This window comes from Lolium rigidum, chromosome 6 (genome assembly GCF_022539505.1).
Source record: "Lolium rigidum isolate FL_2022 chromosome 6, APGP_CSIRO_Lrig_0.1, whole genome shotgun sequence".
In the NCBI taxonomy this organism is placed as follows: Eukaryota; Viridiplantae; Streptophyta; class Magnoliopsida; order Poales; family Poaceae; genus Lolium; species Lolium rigidum.
The window spans coordinates 327,348,492-327,369,148 of NC_061513.1; the positions used below are offsets into that span (position 1 = coordinate 327,348,492).

The window sequence follows — 20,657 nt, forward strand, 5'->3', positions numbered from 1 at the left end:
TAAGTATCCAATCCCCAAATACTCCATTGTTAATATTCCGGATGTTGATATTGCTAAGAGAGCTGATAGGTTAGGGGTGTCTTTAGGATCTTCTCAATCAGAGATTAACCAGTCCATTAGAGGGATTAAAATGGTGGAAGAGGAGAGAATTTTAACTATTTTGAAGAAAAATGAGAGTGATTTTGAGAACAGAGAGGAAGGGCTGGAGACTCTTGTATTGTCAAAAGTCTCCACCTTGTGTGAGGATTTATGTGAGGATGATGATATACCATTGGATTTTGATGATCAATTGGAACATCTCAATCCAGTGGTCAAGGTAAAGAAAAATAGACAGAGGAAAGTTTATGATACAAGTAATATTCGAAAAAGTACTAGGAAAAGAATTAAAAAACAATTCTCATGATGCAGAATATAAAAGGAATTAATTGGAATCCAGGGGGTTTTGGTGATACTGCTAAGCATCTGTTTGTGAAAGAAGCTATTAGAGAGCATAAATTAGACTTCATAGCCTTATTGGAGACTGGAAGATCTAATTTCTCTATTCCTTTTTTGAATCAATTAGCTGCGGGGTATAACTTCTCTTGGTTTTGCTTGCCACCACATGGTCGTTCAGGGGGTATTCTAGTGGGAATAAACTCTGATACTCTACAAGTTTTAAAAGTAAGCACCGGAGATTTCTGTGTTAAGATGCATATTAAATGTAAGAGAGATGGTTTTGAATGGGTTCTGGTGCCGGTTTATGGGGCTGCCCAAGACATGCACAAAGCAGAATTTCTGTCAGAATTGGTGCGAACCTGTGAATCTGAAACATTACCTATGTTGGTAGGGGGTGATTTCAATATTATACGCACTAGGGAAGAGAAAAATAATGCTAATTTCAAAGCGCGTTGGCCCTTTGTTTTTAATGCAATTATTGAGCATTTGAACCTAAGGGAAATTGCTCTAACAGGAAGACAATATACGTGGGCAAGTAGGCGAGAAGAGCCTACTTATGAGAAGCTCGATAGAGTACTAGCATCAATATCGTGGGAACATAAATTTCCATTGGTAACGGTTAGAGCATTAACCAGAGCTGATTCTGATCATACTCCAATACTTATTGATTGTGGGGTGAAAGCACACCTGGGAAATCAAGCAAAATTCTCTTTTGAGTTACATTGGTTGCGACAAGAGGTTTTTTTTGATATGATAGTAAATGAGTGGAATTCAGTTATAGCTGGAGCTAGCCCAATGGAGATTTGGTTAAATAAATTAAGACACTTAAGAAGATTCCTCAAGGGGTGGGCAAAAAATCAAAGTGGCAAGTATAAGAAAGAAAAAGAGAGACTTTTAAATATCATTGAGAGGCTTGACTTGAAAGCAGAAACAACTTTGTTGAATACAAATGAGAGGGAGGAATTCAAAAAGGCCAATGATTGTTTGAATAAATTAAGAAGAGAAGAGGAGTCTAAATGGGCCCAAAGGGCGAAAGTTAAGCATATTCAAGAAGGGGGGAATAATACAAGATATTTCCATCTAATAGCAAATGGCAAACACCGAAAAAAGAAAATCTTCCAGCTAGAACAACAGGAGGGAACTATTGTTGGGGAAGATTATTTGAAGGTGTATATTACTGAATTTTACAAGAAATTGTTTGGTGCACCGGCATCAACCAATATTTCTCTTATTGAAAATGAATTTCAGAATATTACACAGATTTCACCATTAGAAAATGAGATCTTGACAACACCTTTTACTGAAAAGGAGGTGTTCGAGGCAGTTTCTCAAATGGAGTTAAATAAAGCTCCTGGACCAGATGGTTTTCCAGCTGAGTTTGATCAAATTTTTTGGGAAGTAATTAAAAAGGATTTGATGGCCTTGTTTTCCCAGTTTAGTAATGGGGATTTGCCCCTATACAAACTGAATTTTGGTGTTATTACTTTACTACCAAAAAAGGAGAATGTTGTTCAAATTCAAAAATACAGACCTATATGTTTACTAAATGTTTGTTTCAAAATCTTCACTAAAGTTGGCACAAATCGTATCTCGGGGATTGCCCCAAGAGTTATTAAACCAACCCAATCGGCTTTTATGCCTGGTAGAAACATTTTGGAAGGGGTAGTTATACTCCATGAAACGATTCATGAGTTACATACTAAAAAATTGGATGGAGTATTATTTAAGATTGACTTTGAAAAAGCTTATGATAAGGTTAAATGGTCTTTTTTGCAACAAACTCAGAGGATGAAGGGTTTTGATCCTGAATGGGGAAGAGCAGTGCAACAGTTTGTCCAGGGGGGTAGTGCTGGTGTCAAGGTAAATGATGATATTGGTCATTATTTTCAGACAAAGAAAGGTCTAAGGCAAGGGGACCCTTTATCTCCAATGCTTTTTAATATTGTAGTGGATATGCTTGCCATTCTGATTGAAAGAGCAAAAAAGGATGGTCAAGTTGGGGGGTTAATTCCACATTTAGTTGAGGGAGGACTCTCTATATTACAATATGCTGATGACACTATCCTTTTCCTGGAACATGATCTTGGTAAAGCGGTTAATATGAAATTAATCTTATGTATCTTCGAAGAGTTATCAGGACTTAAGATTAATTTTCACAAAAGTGAGATTTTTTGTTTTGGAAAGGCAAAGGAGGAAGAGGCTCAGTATAGGCATATCTTTGGATGTGATGCTGGACAACTCCCCTTTAGATACTTAGGTATTCCAATCCATTAAAAAAAACTCAAGAACTCAGATTGGTATCCGGTTGAAACACGGTTTGAGAGTAAATTAGGATGCTGGAAAGGAAAGTTACTATCCTATGGTGATAGGTTAGTTCTTATTAATTCAGTATTAACTAGCTTACCGATGTTTATGTTGTCTTTCCTACGAATACCGTTGGGGTGAGGAAACGTTTGGACTTCTATAGATCCAGATTCTTTTGGCAGTCCGACGAAAACAAAAAAAAGTACCGCCTTACAAAATGGAATATTGTGTGCCGACCAAAAGACCAGGGGGGTTTAGGTATCGAGGTACTCGAAATCAAGAATAGATGCTTATTGAGCAAATGGCTCTTTAAACTTCTCAACGAAAATGGGGTGTGGCAAGAATTGCTTCATAATAAATACCTAGCACATAAGACGTTATCACAGGTAGAAGCCAAGCCTACTGATTCTCCTTTTTGGAAAGGATTGATGGAGGTAAAACAAGAGTTTTTTTCAAGGGGTTCTTTCAAAGTGGGTAATGGTATGGCCATCCGCTTCTGGGAAGATACTTGGTTGGGAACTACTTCCTTGGCTCAACAATATCCTACATTATATAATATTGTTCATCATAAAAATGTTACTGTTGCACAAGTACTTGCTCAACAATATCCTACATTATATAATATTGTTCATCATAAAAATGTTACTGTTGCACAAGTACTTGCTCAACCACCTTTGAATATTACGTTTCGAAGAGTATTGAATGGTAGCAAATGGAATTCATGGTTACAATTATGTCGGAAACTCATCATGGTTACTTTGAATGACGAGGATGATCGTTTTACTTGGACTTTGACTTCTAACAAAGTGTTTACTGCCAAGTCCATGTATGAGGATCTCATGTGTGACCATACACCTTTTTTGCGAAAATATTTATGGAAGGTTAAAATACCACTTAAGATTAAGATTTTCATGTGGTTCATGAGTAATAAAGTTTTGTTAACTAAAGATAATTTAGCTAAACGTCATTGGAATGGGTGTACAAAATGTGTTTTCTGTGGGGAACAGGAGACCATTCAATATTTTTTATTGAATGTCCGTTAGCTAAACTCTTATGGCGCACAGTTAATTTCACTTATGATCTTCCACCTCCCACCAATATTACCAATATGTTTGGTAATTGGTTAAATGGAGTAGATAGACAATCTAAGGCTTTTATCCGGATTGGGGTTTCTGCTTTATGCTGGTCTATTTGGAGGGTTAGAAATGATATAATTTTTAACAAAAAAACCTCTTTTCACTTTTTGCAGGTTATTCACATGGTCTCTCATTGGGTCCAGCTTTGGGCTCTACTGTCCTCGGAAGGATTGCGGGATACCATGGCTTCTGGATGCACACGGCTCCTGATGGTCGCTCAGGATATCTTGTGCCAGGCTGGTTGGCGGCATACTAGAAGGCTATGTTGAGTTGTAGTCGTAGTATGTCCTTTTTTCGATGGTTGATTCTTGTATCAATTGTTGGTCATGCGTGAGTTGTAAACAATACTTTTTAGAACTTATTCTTAATAAAAGGCCGTGTGCATCGTCATGATGCAGAAGCCGGGGTATACCCCCATTTCGAAAAAAAAGGTGGCGAGAACTATAATTTGCTTCTCTCTTCGTTTTTTTTTGTTCACTACGTACTTTTGTGCAGACTTTTTAACTTTCCAATTTTGAGCTTCAGCGTGGCATCATCAGGCTTGGCGTCAGCTTGCGTTGTCGGGCTACACATCACGGTAGTCACCGGCCCATTTTGGTTGGGCTTCATTCAAAAGCAGCCCAAACGAACCCAGCAAGCAAACAGAGCTAGCTGCTGTGGAGCGGTACCGTGCTTCCGTTTAGTCCCACCTCGCTCAGCCAGAGCGGAAGGAGGCGAGGACGCGCTATATAAGCAGACCCTGGGCGACGGTGAGAAGCATACCTTTCTCGGCCTTTTGGCTAAGATCAAGTGTAGTATCTGTTCTTATCAGTTTAATATCTGATATGTGGGCCATGTGCCCACAATGATATTAAATTTATTTTTTGTGGGGGAGGGCCCACCACAGTGGCTTGCCACTGGGGCCCTCGCGTGTCGCCCAGGCGTTGCACTGCTGCCTGGGCCTGGCGCACCCCAACCAAAACAAATTCGAAATTTGGAACGTGGGTAGCATTCTTTTGGAAGGTTTTTGTATTCCCAAATTTGAATGAAAAAATTGGAAAAATTGTTTTTTTCATGGACTGAATTTCTCGTTTCGGATTGATCGATTCATCAGTAGAATGCGTGCGTCTTCCGATCACCCCTGACTCCGGTGAGTCCCCATCTCGCCGCCGGCGATCTTCAAAATCTAATGAACCGCCGACCTCGCAGGCGTCTGAGGAGGCGAAGCACCCCGGCTCGGTCGCGTTTTTCCCTTCTCCCCGTTCGGTTTTAAGCGCCCGTGTTCCTCCTGGCTGGGAATCTGGGATCTACCGAGAAACCCTAACCCCGCCCGCTGGTTTCTTAGCCTCAGGTGCTCGCGATGGCCGCGGAGGGCGGAGCCAGGGATCCAGAGTCCAACGGAGGGGAGAAGCCCTCGGAGGAGCCGGAGGAGTTCGATCCCAGCCGGAGTAAGTAAACGGGCCTCTTCTCACCAACTTCCATCGCTTCGTCCATACTACTCTCTGCGCATTGTTCGTGAATCGTCATCTGGCTGTTTTTAGCTTCGCCAGTAGGAAAACCATAAACCGGATCCACAGGAAACTAAAATTGTCGGTGCATACGTATCGAATTAGGCATCCACAGAGAATATGCCGATTTGCTGTTAAGAATTCACAGGAATTCTCTGTACAGTTCTTGTCAACCCAGTAGGAAACCGTGAACCGAACTCACAGGGACCATTTCATTCACATACCAGGGTTGGGAGTTCTTGTCGACCTAGTAGCGTTTTTGGACTCTGTACCAGATCGTGTTTTCTTAGCCAAGTGCTATCATTTTCTCATGCCGCAATATGTGGCGACACATGAATAGGAGTACTCAAATATACAAAGGAGATAAAGGACTCTTGAGAGTGGACATGCCTCATAGAAGACCACACCAAATCAGCTTGAACTAAGAGGCTACTCGGTATGGCTGAGAACAACTAGTCTCATCCTTTCCACTCGTCCTTGCTTTTTTTTCTTCTTCCTATCGGTCCCAAGGTCAAAGAAATAGGTTCAGTGGTTCGACCTCCCAAAGGTTAAAGAAAGACATCGATATTAAGACCACTCCCGGCAATGGAGATGGCACTGCACATGACCATTTCCCTACGTCTCTCAGTCCCAGAGTTGTTGCCATTTGGCGCCCATCTAAAGGCAAGGTTGAAATATGGTGATTTCCGTTTAGAAAACCATGGGATTCAACTTGCTTCATCTCTCTTCTGCCTTGCGAGAACTCCGGGCGATAGTATCATGTTTACTCTATGCTACTACAACCACCTTTTATAACATGGTGTGGCTGCGTGCGGATGTGGACCTTTCCACACTCCTTTCTGAACCACAATAATGTTTCACAAAATGTATGCTATTGATTATTCATCCTGTACATGAGCAGGAAGCATGTGATTCCTATCTAGGACCACTTTTATTTTCCAGAGTTCTGGTGCACATCTTTATGAAGTTTCAGTGCACGATAATATGGTTATCACGATTTTATGAAGTTTATAATTTTATAGAGTTTATAAAGTGCAGAACAGGATACTCGCTGAAAGGAAGGGAGTAGCATAGATGCAAGTGGTCCATCATTAGGGTAACATTTACCCTATTTGGGCCTAAAAATGAACTAACTTGATAATGTCATGCACAAAAGTAGTTCACTTTTTGGACTAAAGGGACCACTTGCATCATTAGGGAGTAGGCAACATGCCATAACTCATCAAGAGTGAGCATGGAAATCTATAAGAAATCAGCATGAATTGCACAACATTGAATAGTTGCATGGATACCAGTAGACACGCATCCCACCAGTGCTAGGAAACAGTTTAGGTGCCTCTGGAGTCGTGCTGTACATGGAGGCTCCAAATGTGTAGTTTATAGTTCGGAAGTGCCTCGCGTACGACAAAACTGCTACGATTTATGTACGATTAGACTCACAGGGAAACTCCCATGATCTGGCCCACTTGATGACTCTGGCACATATGAGTCTGGTCGTACCGAAATATCGGACAAAATTTATCGTATGTATAGCATTGCTCTTTATAGTTTTCGCTGGAAACAGATTTAGCTTATTTGGAAGATGATAATAATTTGAGTGGGCATGAAAGTGCTCCCGATTTAGCTAATACCGAACAAGTCGTGAGGTACAAGTAGCTCTACTACTAGGAACTCAGATGAATTAGCTTTAGTTATTTTTTAAGAACAACCCATTGAAAATTTGGAAGATGATAGTAATTTGAGTAGGCATGAAAGTGCTCCCGATTTAGCTAATACCGAAAATTTGAGTGCTGATGAGCAAGAGCAACCAATTTTTACTGTCAATATTTATGACCCAAGATTTTGGGATGGTCTAGATAACAATCAAAGATTCATTTTAGTGGAAAAGGGCCCTGTAAGAGAAGCAAATCTAGTTTTCCCTTTGGATAAATATTCTAGGCAATTTTCATATGCTTATTATTCTAAAAGATTGAGCAATGGTGAGGTTGATGATAGAAAATGGTTGGTTTATTCTGAGCATGTTGACAGAGTATTTTGCTATTGCTGTAAGCTTTTTAGATATCAAAACAATACGAATGCCTTAAAGAGCATGAAAACAATGTTGATCATTTACTAATATGAACACATGGAATGAATTAAGAATTAGACTACGTGAGACTCAAACCATTGATAGATATTTGCAGCACCAAATCACAAAGGAGAAAGAACGATTGAAGCAAGTTTTAGTAAGGATAATTGCCATTGTAAAGTATCTTGGTAAACGTAATTTAGCTATTCGTGGATCCAGTGAAAAACTTTAAGATGATAATAATGGAATTTTCTTAGCATGTGTTGACATGGTCAAAAAAATTGAGTTGGTAAAGAAAGACCATCTTAGGTGGATTGGGAATAATAAAATTCATTATCATTACCTTAGTCATAAAATTCAGAATGAGTTGATATCTTTGTTCGCATCGGGTGTTACAAGTTCTATTATGAATATTGTTAAAGGGGCCAAGTATTTCTCTATAATTCTTGATTGTACTCCAGATGCAAGCCATCAAGAACAAATGACTCTACTTGTTCGATGTGTTAATCTTTCAAATAAAAAAATAAAGATAAACGAGTTTTTCTAGGGTTCTTAAAGGTGTAGATGATACATCTGGTTTGATTCTTTCTAAAGTACTTCTTGATGCTATGAAGTCTTTTGGTCTTAATGTTGATGACATAAGGGGCCAAGGATATGACAACGGTTCTAATATGAAAGGAAAACACCAAGGAGTACAAAAAGGTTGCTTGATATAAACCCAAGGGCGTTGTATATGCCATGTGCATGTCATAGTCGTAATCTTACTCTTTGTGATATGGCCAATTCGTGTGGTAAAGCTGTTTTTTTTTTTTTTTTGGAATTGTGCAACGAATATATATATTGTTTTCAAGTTCTACAAAAAGATGGAAGGTTTTGCTTGATGATGTGCCAAACTTTACTGTAAATTCTTTGTCTAATACTCGTTGGGAGAGTAAAATCAAAAGTTTTATAGCTATTAGATTTCAATCTCCTCAAGTAAGATCAACTTTATTTGAGTTATCTAAATGTCCGGATGATGCAAAATGTATGAGTGACGCAAAAAGTTTATATGATTTGTTAGGCAGTTTCAATTTTTTGAAATTTCAAAATGTATGCAACATGTATTTCAAAATAAAGGGAGCATATGCTCCCATGTGCCAAAACACCATTCCCAGTTTTGAGTTTTTACTTAGTACAATTATTTGGCATGATATTTTATTTTCTATAGACACGGTGAGTAAGAAATTGGAATCTCCATCAATGTGCATCGATTCTACCTTGCATCAAATTGATGGCATAATGAAGCACTTTGCTGAATATAGAAAGAAAGGATATGCATCTAGTTTGAATATTGCTAAAATCCTAGCAACTGATATGAATATAAAAGCATCATTTCAAGTAAAACGGAAGGCTACTAGAAAGAAACAATTTGATGAAAGTGACCGATGACGAGGAACAAATTCCAGAAGCTGAAAAGGCCTTTGAAGTTAATTAGTTTTTAGTTATGGTGGACATGGCAAATACTTCACTAAAAATAGATTTGGGCAGCTTATTTTTTTCAAAAGTATTTTCGGATTTTTGCTTTGCTCAAACAATATGAAGTCAATGATGCCATTGAACTAAAAAAATGTTGCACCGCTTTTGCCAATTTTTTTTTGTAAAGATGGTTCATTTGATGTTGAATCCGATGATCTTTTCTCTGAATTACGAGTGCGACCTTACCAGATAAGCAATTGTGCACTATTGAGATTTTTGAGTTTGTTAGAGATATTGACTGTTTTCCTAATATCTCAATTGCTTATCGAATTTTATTTACAGTGCCAGTGAGTGTTGCATCTGCAGAAAGAAGTTTTTCGAAATTGAAATTGTTAAAAAACTATTTGAGGACATCGATGTCACAAGAAAGGTTAAACGGTCTTTCTACCATATGCAGTGAGAAGGATAAGTTAGACGCGATTAATATTGAGACCATCGTTAATGATTTCGCATCCAAAAATGGTAGGAGAACTTGTTTTTTTATGATTATACTCGACCATGTCTTATTTTCCTGTTATGATGTTTAATTATTTAGTTTTGAGATAGCATAATCATGGTTGTATGGAGTATCTACTGCAACTGAAATAAAAATAATTGGAACTGCTTGTTTGTCTGTGAACCAATGGTAAGGCTTTAGGGCACCTCTGTATTATATATCTTTGCCCCTGGGCCCCTGATTTACCAGGACCGCCCCTGCAATCAACACTCTCTTGATTAGGAAAAGCAGCGTTATATTGGCACTAGGTTGGGATCTGGTCAGGATATTCTGTGCCAGCAGTTGATACTTGATCATTCATACAAATTTCTTTGCTTGGGTTTGCCATCTGGTGCTTCGGGGAATATGCATAACTAGAAAGTCTTTGAAAAAGGATTCCGCCCTATATTTGCGTTTGCAGTCCATGAACTAGTCATAGCCGATCTATTTTCTTCTCTACGATGCCACCCATTTCCTCCATTTCAGCACTACAAGACTAGCAGGTTGCAACTCTTCGAGTGCTTCAATTGAGCAGCAATGTAGCAGTTTGTCCTCCTGGAATGTAAGCTGTTTCCTAAGAAATTATTATTAATATATTCGACTTCCCTGACAAGCTAATATCACTGCAGCCCTGCAGGTTTATAGCATATCTTTCTACTCAATGTGTTGATGCCTATACGGGAAAACCCTGCATAAACAAAGCAATAGAGGTTTTGTTCAGTTCCTCAGCTTCAAATGGTTCAGAAAGCCATTTGGAGACAACTAACAAAGACAATGAGGACATGAAGCGCGGTGCCTTCATCTATGCCATGTGGGGGACGTGGAAAGAGGGAAATAGGAGGGTCTTCCGCAACGTGGCTATCTTCCTAGACGCTTTTGTGGCGCTGGTTAGGGAGGAGATCGAGCAGCAGGCCTACGCCCATAGTCAAGACCCTAGAGATGTTCTAGTTGTTATTTAGGCTTGTTCTTTTCTTTTGGTTACCCCAACTCTGTATATAACACTATTCTATCTAATCGGACGGCACAACGACTTCCTTAACCCTCAAAATTAAGGTTGTTTAATTTTTTAAATTTTGTTTCACCTTTTTTTTGCATGCAGTTATTTGCAGATGTCTATCCTAACGAAGTAACGAAGAATTCCTGCCCAGAAACTCAGCTCCTCAATATCAAGAGGACGACTCTAATTCTGTAGTGAAACCATTTGGTATGTTCTTTGTACGAATCTAATTTAGGCTTCAAGTTTAGAAACTACAACTAAGTAAGCACAGGGCGAAAGTTACACGGGCATAATTATTATGTTTTTTTTCTTGACCTGTACTACGGCGGGCTTAGGCCGGCCTGAACTCATATATAATCACACCAAAGTTTTACGGGGGTACCATTACAGAGAAGGAGAGGGGTGGGGGTGAAGAGAAAAGAAGGAGAAAGAAGGAAGATCTCAAGGCAGATCACAGCCATTACACCAAAAATTAAGAAGGTGGGATGAGGTGGGAGTAGTACAGTGATAAGCCTAATGTCCTCTAGGTAGCGTCGAGTAACCAACGCAATTATTATGTCATGGAGGGTTTGCAAGAATTCATCTCAATCAGCACAAGGAGGATTTGTAAACCAGATTGTACATGACGTGACGTCCCTCAACTCCTCAATATGCAGATGATCATTCCGATTCTTGAGTGAGAATAGTGAGCTAGCACGGATATTGATGAGAGTCGGTCCTCAGAAAAAAACAATCTGCGCTCCTGGACAGTGGAGGATGCATTGCATGATGAGGAAGAAGGTTTAAATTTGAGGCCTTTTGTGGTACTTATGTTCAATCAATCAACTCATACGGTGCATCTGATGCTGCACTTGAGCTCATTGGAGGGGCATGCAGATCCCCACAGAGGTACAAACCATAATCATTTGATGAATGCAACTATGCAAGGACTGAACAGCGTATATATTTATGTGTCTATCCACACGTTTATTTCTCACACTACATGCAGAGATCTAACAACCTGGTTCGGTCCTCCTAAACTGTACTATGACTGGAAAACTTTATTCATTGACTGAATTATTAAAATCAACTCTCATATTTGGTGGATGTTTCATTCTCTTTTCCTTGTATCGGCACGCCGGGAGAGGAGATCTCCAAATTATTGGCCATCGTCTATTGTTTGCTCTGCGACTGTGCAGACAGCACAGCTAATGACAACCACTCTTGGTGTCGTCTGTTCCTATCGATCTAGCTGCTCCTGCATTGAAGTTAGCTGGGTTTGATAATGACCTTTTTATCAGGCTCTTACACGGATCGGCGGAGATATTGGAGCATCTTAGCCGATCTCGTATATATAAACTGAAAATTTTGTTTTTACTCCTGTAAACTGCAACTAGCTGAAACCCTATGCGGTTACGAGTAAAAAGTAATACTCCTCGGCACCTCGGTTCTCTATATTCACTCGTGATAGAGTATAATTTCTCCACTTTCCCCATCTATCCAAATTCGACAGCCCCCATCGTACGATCCAATGGCGTCGCCTCCGTTGACACCCGCAGCCTCCTACTCACTCTCGCTTGCCGGAGGCTGCCGTGGCCGGAACTAGGCCGCCATGTCATCGCCAAAAACTCCAACCGGCAACCTGGTCCAAGTCAATCCATGCCGTTTCGCAGCCCCGCTGCCCCTAGCCGTTGTTGTTAGATTTGTTGCCGCCGACTTTAGCACGTCCATGGAGATGGATTTGGTCGAGCCGGTTGGAGTGCAAGCTCTTGCCATCGTTGGAGCGCTTGAACCGACGGCGGCGGCCTACCATTGTCATCCCGAGGATGCACCAATAACGTCAGATACAATGGCTACAAGGTATTGTTTTCTACTTTTTTCTTGTGAATAAGGTAGGAGATATAAGCCGGTGTGTTTACACAATTTGATTTGAAATTCTTAGTTTGGTGAAGAAGTACAAAAGCAAAGAGCTCAAATGGACCGAGGATGAGGAAATGCATTGTATTTTGCATGGAAGGATCAAGTTCATTTTCAAGAGGCATTGTACATTTGTACCTGAACAGTGGAAAGCAACCGTTCGAGGAATTTTGGCAGCAAATTCATGAGAAATTCAAGTACAACACAAGTGGAGAGCTAGATCACTAGCATCCCTCTTAAATACGTGGCACATTCTTGGTATGCATGCCAAATTGCCAATGCCGCCGGCTAGCTAGGTTTGAGTTTAGACCACTATGATTTATGCAATTGATTTGTTTTACGATCTAGGATTTATGCATTATTACACTATGCTATTGATTTGTAAGACTACCAAAAGGAATGCATTCTATGCTACTGATTTGTATGACTATGCTATGGATTGCTATGATTTGTATGCACAGAATATTTTTAAAGGAAGTTAAGTTTAGGAGAACAAAACAAGGGTAATTTGTCTGTTGTACTATGTGTCTTCTCTTAGCAATACAGTTTGTAACTAATTCTGGTTAACTTAAGTGCTAGAGATGGGAATAAATAATACGCATTCTATCGCTTATATTTAGCTTCTTCCGAATGATGACGTGAGTTGCAAAGAGAAGACGTGTCTTCGCCATCATTGTATGTGCCCCAACATACTGTACAATGGAGAAACCAAAACCTTATCATCTTAGCTAAAGGAAGCCAAACCCTTTTTTCGCATTTCTCTCTCGCTTCAACTCAGCAATTATCTTATGTGGCAACATTAAGATAAGACTATTAGAGCATCTTCACCGGCGCCCTCCAAATAGTCGCCGGCAGATGCGCCAGCACTTTCGTATGGGGGACACCGGCACTGCATCCTCTATTTGGGGGTGCTGTTCCCACACCGGCGGCCCCGATAGATGATTTGAATTAAAATCTTAAATAAAAGCATAAAAATTCAAATAAAGAGAAGTAACATTCCACAAACTAATACATAATTGGGAACATGGTTTACAAGAAGACATAATTTGGAATATGGTTTCCACAAACTAATACATAGTTTGAACCATGGTTGACACAAGTATAAAACATTGCAAAATAACCAAACCTAACTAGTGTTGGCATCGCAAGTTTCGTTTGTTTGCTGCCAAGAAAGAACACTCTCAGGCACTCCCAGTCACCCAAACGGGAAAATCCAGCTGGTGACGGTACCCTGTTGGTTCTTTCGAGGAAGAACATCCAAAAACATGCGTGCCTATTTTTGCTGCGAAGAAACAACACTCAGTCGTCGTCCTCCTCGGCGTTGTCGCCGTGGTAGTGCCGGCGGCAGCGCATCTCGTCAAACACCTTGACGCTCATATCCCCCTCGCCAAGGTAGGAGAACGTGAGAACGAAGCCGGCTTTGAGGCGGTGGTAGCGCGCGAACTTCTCCCAGCCAATGTGGAGGTACATCTTGCCCCGCGCGTCGAAGATCACATCCACAATCCACCGGCAGCAGCCGCAGGCAGCCTCCCGCAGATGCAGAGAGGCCGGCTCGTTGACGGCGACGAAGTCGGCGAACTTATCCGGCAACCTCTGGATGCCGAGTGGGTTGCCCTTGAGGACGACGACGAACTCGAACAACACTTGCCGCTCCTCCTCCTGCAGGTCCGACGATGAAGACGACAGCATTGCATGCGACGACGAGCGTGCAGCTCTGCCGCGGCCACGACCACAACCACGGCCGCGACCTCGGCCTCTACCAGACAAGACGTCGTCTCTTTAGATGGTGGCGGCTAGGGTTGGGGAGAGAGGCGCTAGGGTTTGTGTGAGAGGGACGATGCGAGAGCGCCCTTTTTATAGGCCAGAGGGAGGTGGGGGAGTGGTGGCGCTCATTAACGCCGACACGGAGAGCTAGGCACGACGGGACGGTTCACTGCGCGTCTGCGGAAACTGCACCGCCGCTGCGTGCCAATAACTTCTCTCGCGAGGTAGGCGACAGTTAGGTTAAAATTGAATGTGCCGCTGATGCATCGGCCCCGTCACTCTCGCTGGCGTCGACTTTTAGGATGTGTGGGTGACATGCGGCTCCCACGCCTAAAATTTTCCGACTCGCGAGGCGCCGGCGTCCGATTCGCGCCCTTGGCCAAGGGACTGGCACGGGGTTGCCGGCGCTTCTATTGGGCTCGGGAAAGCGCCGGCACTATTTGAAACGCGCCGGTGTGAGCCTATTTTCGCTCCCGGCCTCCAAATCCCTATCGGAGTCGCTATGGAACGCGGCGGTGGAGATGCTCTTATAAACGCCCTAATTACCATGCGTGCAACCAGTTATCACTGCTACTAGGCCAGAAGGGATAGCATATGTAAGTTTTGATCTCTCTCCAGGACCCAGGATAAACGCAATGCAGGTCGACTCTCTCCTGCTCATCCGCGTACACACACGTCTCTCTTGCCGTGTCAAATTTTGCACGCGAAAGCATCCGGGCGCGTACATGTACTCAGCAGGTGTGTGAGCGACAACCCACGAGGGGGGTGCTAGACTTTGGTACGGTGCGTTCGTTATCGTGTGCGAAGTACTTATTAGCTGTCAGCTGAACGTACGACGAGTTGCATGCTGATGCCTGATGGTGCATTACTAGCGCGATATTGGCGTACGTGCGTGTTTGACTGTGAGAGGAAAAACGAGGATGCGCAGGAAGCTGGGCGCGCCGCGCGGTGGTAGTGTGGGCGCGCGTGCGCGTGTGGGAGCGCACAGTGTGGCGATGAGGGTCTTGGAGGCCGGGGCGGCGGGGCCGGGAACGTGGTGTGTCGGAGGAGGAAGACGACGACAACGCCGCGTCAAGCTATCTCTCTCGCCGGATCGACCGCCACCCTGTTGCGCGCGCGCGGTGTCCTGGTATACGTACGTGCATGCGTCCCCGTGCGTGCGTGTAGACGCCGACGTACGGCCGGGGAGGACGACGCATGCACGCCGTGATGGGGCTGGGGCTGGACGCCGGCTATCTGTCGGTGGACCGCGCGCTCAGCACAGGGGCTCCAGTCTGACTGGTCTTCCGGCCCACTCCTGCTTGATCATGGAGCGAGGTACTTACAATCCTACCCTCGCTTGTCTTCGTCACCGGCTCGGCTCACCGCGCGCTGCCGTTCAGTCAGAGCAACACGCGAGAGGGAGACGGCAAAACGCCGTCACTGCGCAGTCACCATCCAGTCCACCGGAGCCGCGGCCCACCGCCACGTGCTAACGTGCACTCCACCTCACACGGGACCGACCCTGAACTAGAAGATCCATCCACCGGGCCTGGGCTTATTTAAGCACCGGCGTCGATCGATCGACCATCGTTTTACTTCCAGAGTTCTAATCCCAGTCTCAAAGATTCCTCTACACGACTCCCTCCTCCGGTTCATCGATCGATCGATCATTGATCCACTCCCACTCCCAGTCTCAAAGCTTCTCCTACACGACTGCCTCCTCCCGTTCGTTCGTTCGTTAACCCACAAGGCCACAACGACCGCTCGGCTCACTTCTTCCTGCTCGATCGGCGACATGGAGCTCCCGGCCGCCTCCGTCCCGCATTCCATGTGCACGGCGTACTGCCACCTCGTCAGGGGGGCGGCGGCGCAGCGCTCCCGGCGGACGCCCCGGCCAACGCGGCAGCGGCAGGGCAGGTGTTGCGCCGCGCTCAAGCAGCACAAGACGAGGCTCTACATCCTCGGGAGGTGCCTGGCCATGCTCCTCTGCTGGCACGACGGCGACGACTCCGACTAATGATGATCGAGTGATGACTGAGAATGGCTATTTTCAGGGCTCTCCATGCTGATACGAAAGCATGGAATCGAATCCATCGGTTATGTTTTCTGTAGGCTTTATCTTGATTTTTTATTCTTATTTGAACGACATACATTGAGACATACTACTCCTATACTAGCTAGCAGTAGACAGAGTTAAGAGATATATGAGGCGAATGCGAATTGTAATTAATTGTAGGGTGTGTCTATGTCTAAGTTGATTGAGATTTTCTTAAGTCTCAGTCACCTTAGAAAAGTGCAACTGCAGTTTAAAGAAAAGTGCAACTCGGTTCAGTTGCACATTTCTGGCAGAAAAGTGCAATTGCACTTTTTTAACAGAAAAGTGCAACTCAAGTACTTTTTTGTAAGTGACTTAGACTTAAGAAAATTTCAGTTGACTGAGACATAGCAAAACCGTTAATTGTATATTAGTTGGTTATATCAGTTGGGCACACGACGAATCTATACAAAGTGTATATGAAAAGTTCTTTATGTATAATTCCACTCCGTTGCATCGTTTTGTATTGTCTGACGTGATTACCACTTCTGTGTAATTTAATTCTTTTTTCACGTCGTCTCGTCGCTCAATTTCAACATTCATGAGCCTTTGGAGTACTATAATGTATAGTTCCATGGGTGTTTTTTTAGAGCAACTGTAACACCCTAACTTTTATAATCTTGTTTGTTTGTCCAGAGTGTATCATCAAAATCAAACTCATAATTATCAAAGGTGAAATGACTATTGTTTTCCATACTTCGAAAATTTTAGCACACTTATCAGGAACAGTTTCAGTGGTTCTAGGCAATTTTGTAGAAGGAGCGGGGACTTTTTTCCTACACCAGTTAGTTTACTATTAATAATAGGATAGTGGCTAGCATTTGAAACTTCATTACTACCGGTGGTGGTGATGGTATAAATTTTAGTCAAATTATTATTTCTAGCAATTTCATTTTCTCTTTCCCTCCTAGCATGCAATTCCGTCAACGTCCTAACATTTTCAGCAATTCTAACTTGAATGGCATTCAAAGTTTTGCTTTCTTTAACATCATGTGGCATAACTTTTAATTTAAGAAATTCAACATCATGAGCAATGCTAACAACTTTAGACGCAAGAACATTAATTTTGCCAAGATTTTCCTCAATAGTTTTATTAAAAGCAGTTTGTTTACTAATAAAGTCCTTAAGCATGACTTCAAGATCAGATGGTGCACTTTTATTGTTGCTGTAGGAATTACCATAAGAATTGTCATAACCATTACCATTATTAAAAGGATATGGCCTATAATTATTGCTACCAAAGTTACTCCTATAAGCATTGTTGTTGAAATTGTTATTTTTAATGAAGTTCACATCAACATGCTCTTCTTGAGCAACCAAAGAAGCTAACGAAATATTATTTTGATCAACATGTGTTTTACCATTAACAAGCATAGACATAATAGTATCAATTTTATCACTCAAGGAGGAGGTTTCTTCGACAAAATTTACCTTCTTACCTTGTGGAGCTTGCTCGGTGTGCCATTCAGAATAATTTATCATCATATCATCAGGTAGTTTTTGAAAAGATCGTATGCCGCACCTAGAGGGGGGGGTGAATAGGTGCTAACCAATTTTTAGTTCTTTTTCAAATTAGGCTTGACACGAAAGGTAAATTCTCTAGATATGCAACTATGTGAATTTACCTATATGACAAGGATATCAACTAAGCAAGGTATAGCAACGCAATAGTAGATAGAGTGGGATAGAGGTAACCGAGAGTGTAGCACGCGATGACACGGAGATGATTCCCGTAGTTCCCTTCCTTTGCAAGAAGGTACGTCTACGTTTGGAGGAGTGTGGTTGCTACGCAAGCCAAACCAACAGACCACGAAGGCTTCACTCGGATCTCCCGTGAGCAACGCCACAAAGGCCTAGCCCACTTCCACTAAGGGATTTCCTCGAGGCGGAAACCGGGCCTTTACAAAGTTCTTGGGGCACACATCCACAACCAAATTGGAGGCTCCCAAATCTGTAACAACACAACAAATCAACAAGCATACATCAACAACAACAACTAGGGATCCAAAGAGGAACACTAGCAAGGGGGCCCTCAAGCATAAGAGGGGAAATGAAGAACGCTTCGGTGAGGATGTAGATCGGGGTCTTCTCCTTCGATTCTCCAAAGCACAAGTGATTTGGTTGGTTGAGGGAGGAGATCCGGCGATTTTGGTGTTCTTGGTGGCTCGAGCAATGGAGGATGAAGTTCTTAGGGTTTGAGCAACCTTCCAAGGTAAGTGAAGGGGGTATAAATACCCCACCTACTTTTCCGCCCGTTGGAGAGAAGAAACGCCGGCAGCTGCCGGCCTAGGGACGCCGGCAGGTGCCGGCCACTCCGGCAGCTGCCGGCCTTGAGACGCCGGCGAGTGCCGGCCACTTTTCCGATGCAGCTGATCGACATACGAGGCCGGCGGTGCCGGGCCAAAGATGCCGGCGATGCCGGGGTGTGCATACCGGCAGTGCCGGCCCGGAGTTGCCGGCAGTGCCGGCCACGGCCAGGAGACAGCTTCATCCTTCTTTTCTTTTCTTCCTTTTTGAGTGGGTCGAGATTTTCCGTGGTATCTTTTCCCTAACTGTAAACCACTTAGCACACGGTTAAATTGTCACCGGTGTTGTTAACAAACACACAAAACTCAGAGATCATGAAATGTTCTTTCAATCTCCCCCTTTTTGGTGTTTGATGACAATACCGGGATTTTGCAAAGAATAGAGCAAGAATATCTATATGTTTGGCAGCAGAGAGAAACTCCCCCTAGATGTGTGCATGCGAGAAATTTAGTGCAAGAATATATATATGCACACATTAGGTATAGAGCAACTTCAACTACCAAGATAGAAAGCACAATGCTCATAAGACATAAGGCATAAAATGTATGGGAAAAGATAGAAGATGACAAGTTAAGATCATACCTTTTCATATTGACATCCTTAACATTTCAAGACAATAGCCTCAATATCATGAACAAGAATCCCATAATCACATCAAGTATCAATTTTGAGATAGATCCATAGACAATATGAGATATAAGATGATCATACCAATCCATGACAATACTCTCAACCATATAGAATACCGACAAACATAGCAATAGTTCACCACACATAGTTCACCACACATAGGACACATAAGACATAAGATAAGGTTCAACAAAATATAGAAGATAAAAGGAGGACACAAGCTTTAACGGAATGATAAAAAGCAAATGCTTGTGCCCTCAAACCTCCCTAGCAAATCCCGTGCAAGTCCTACTAGACCTTCTTCTCCCCTTTGGCATCAAGACACCAAAAAGGAGAAAAGAAGCGATGCTACAACGTCCCATGAGAGCTCACTCACTCTCCGTCTCTTCATCGTCCTCCGACTCTTCATCATCTTCAGACTCGGCGGGCTCAACATCATCACTAGGAGGGTGCCGACGGCGAGAGGGACCGGGAAGACCAATCTGTTCAAACTCAGTCACATTGCCATGCTTGGAGAGCCATTCTTCTTCAGGAGTGATGACCTCCTCGGATCCACTTTCAACAGGAATATCCAACTTGCGCATGATGAGCTTTGTGTTCCTCCCGTCCATTTTCCGCTCCCTATGAGCCTCGATATCGACGCCTCGTTGATGTCGGACTTGAGGCAGTAACATCTTGGCCAACTTGGCCTCTATGCGAGCAAACCAGCCATTGTCGAGCATGAGGTGCGAGCTCAAAATCGAGTCTTCTTCTTCAGCGAAGAATCCTCATCATTGGGAAGACGAGGAGGATTGTTGTGAGTCTTGACCTTGAGATCCTTAGCCTTGTGAGGTAGAAGGTTAACCTCATCAGTGAGCTTGCCATATCCAGCACTTTCCCAACGAGAGCAAATGAAGAACATGAAGTAGGGAGCAAACACAGGGGCCTTGCGAGCCATAATGCAAGCCCAAAACTCATGCCACAGAAAATCCATCACATCAAGCTGCATACCAGTGTCACGGTGCTGGTGAGAAAGGAGCAACAAGTTCCCAAGGTATCCATAGATCCGATCAACGCAGCCAACCTTGGGATTAAGGACCTCTCGGTAAATGCGGAGAAGAATGTCATACACCGGGCGGAGAAATTTCTGAGAACCATATACCACTTCTCCTTCAAGATAAAGATCAGCAAGGAGAGCCTTCTCAACGGGCTTGGGAGTGTGGTGGGCTCTAAAGTATCCATCTTCATTGCCAGTAAGCACAGGATAACCAAGACAAGCTGCAAATTGATCCCAAGTGCCATGCAACATGCGACCTTCTGTCATCCAAGTCATAGTCTTGGCATCATCATTGTCAACATAAACTGTGGCAAAGAATTGCCCAATCACCTCCACACAGTAAGGGTGCTGAAACTCCATCAGAGGAATAAGACCAAACTGCTCACAAATATTGCGAGCTTCAGCAAAGTAGTTGGCGTGTTTATCCATGTGAGCAAAGTTGATGTGATGCATAGGAGCGACTTTATAAGTGGCGTTTGCATAGAGATCATCAAAAGTCTTCTCTTGATACTTAGTCCAGAACGGAGCAG

The 20,657-nt window shown here is 43.0% G+C and overlaps 1 non-coding gene across 1 annotated transcript; it reads left to right on the top strand.

Moving 5' to 3' along the window:
- Window positions 1-4,633: 4,633 nt before the first annotated feature.
- Window positions 4,634-4,830, top strand: LOC124668931. The gene has a single exon (XR_006991993.1). It is a non-coding gene; the product is annotated as a U2 spliceosomal RNA (small nuclear RNA).
- Window positions 4,831-20,657: the final 15,827 nt, after the last annotated feature.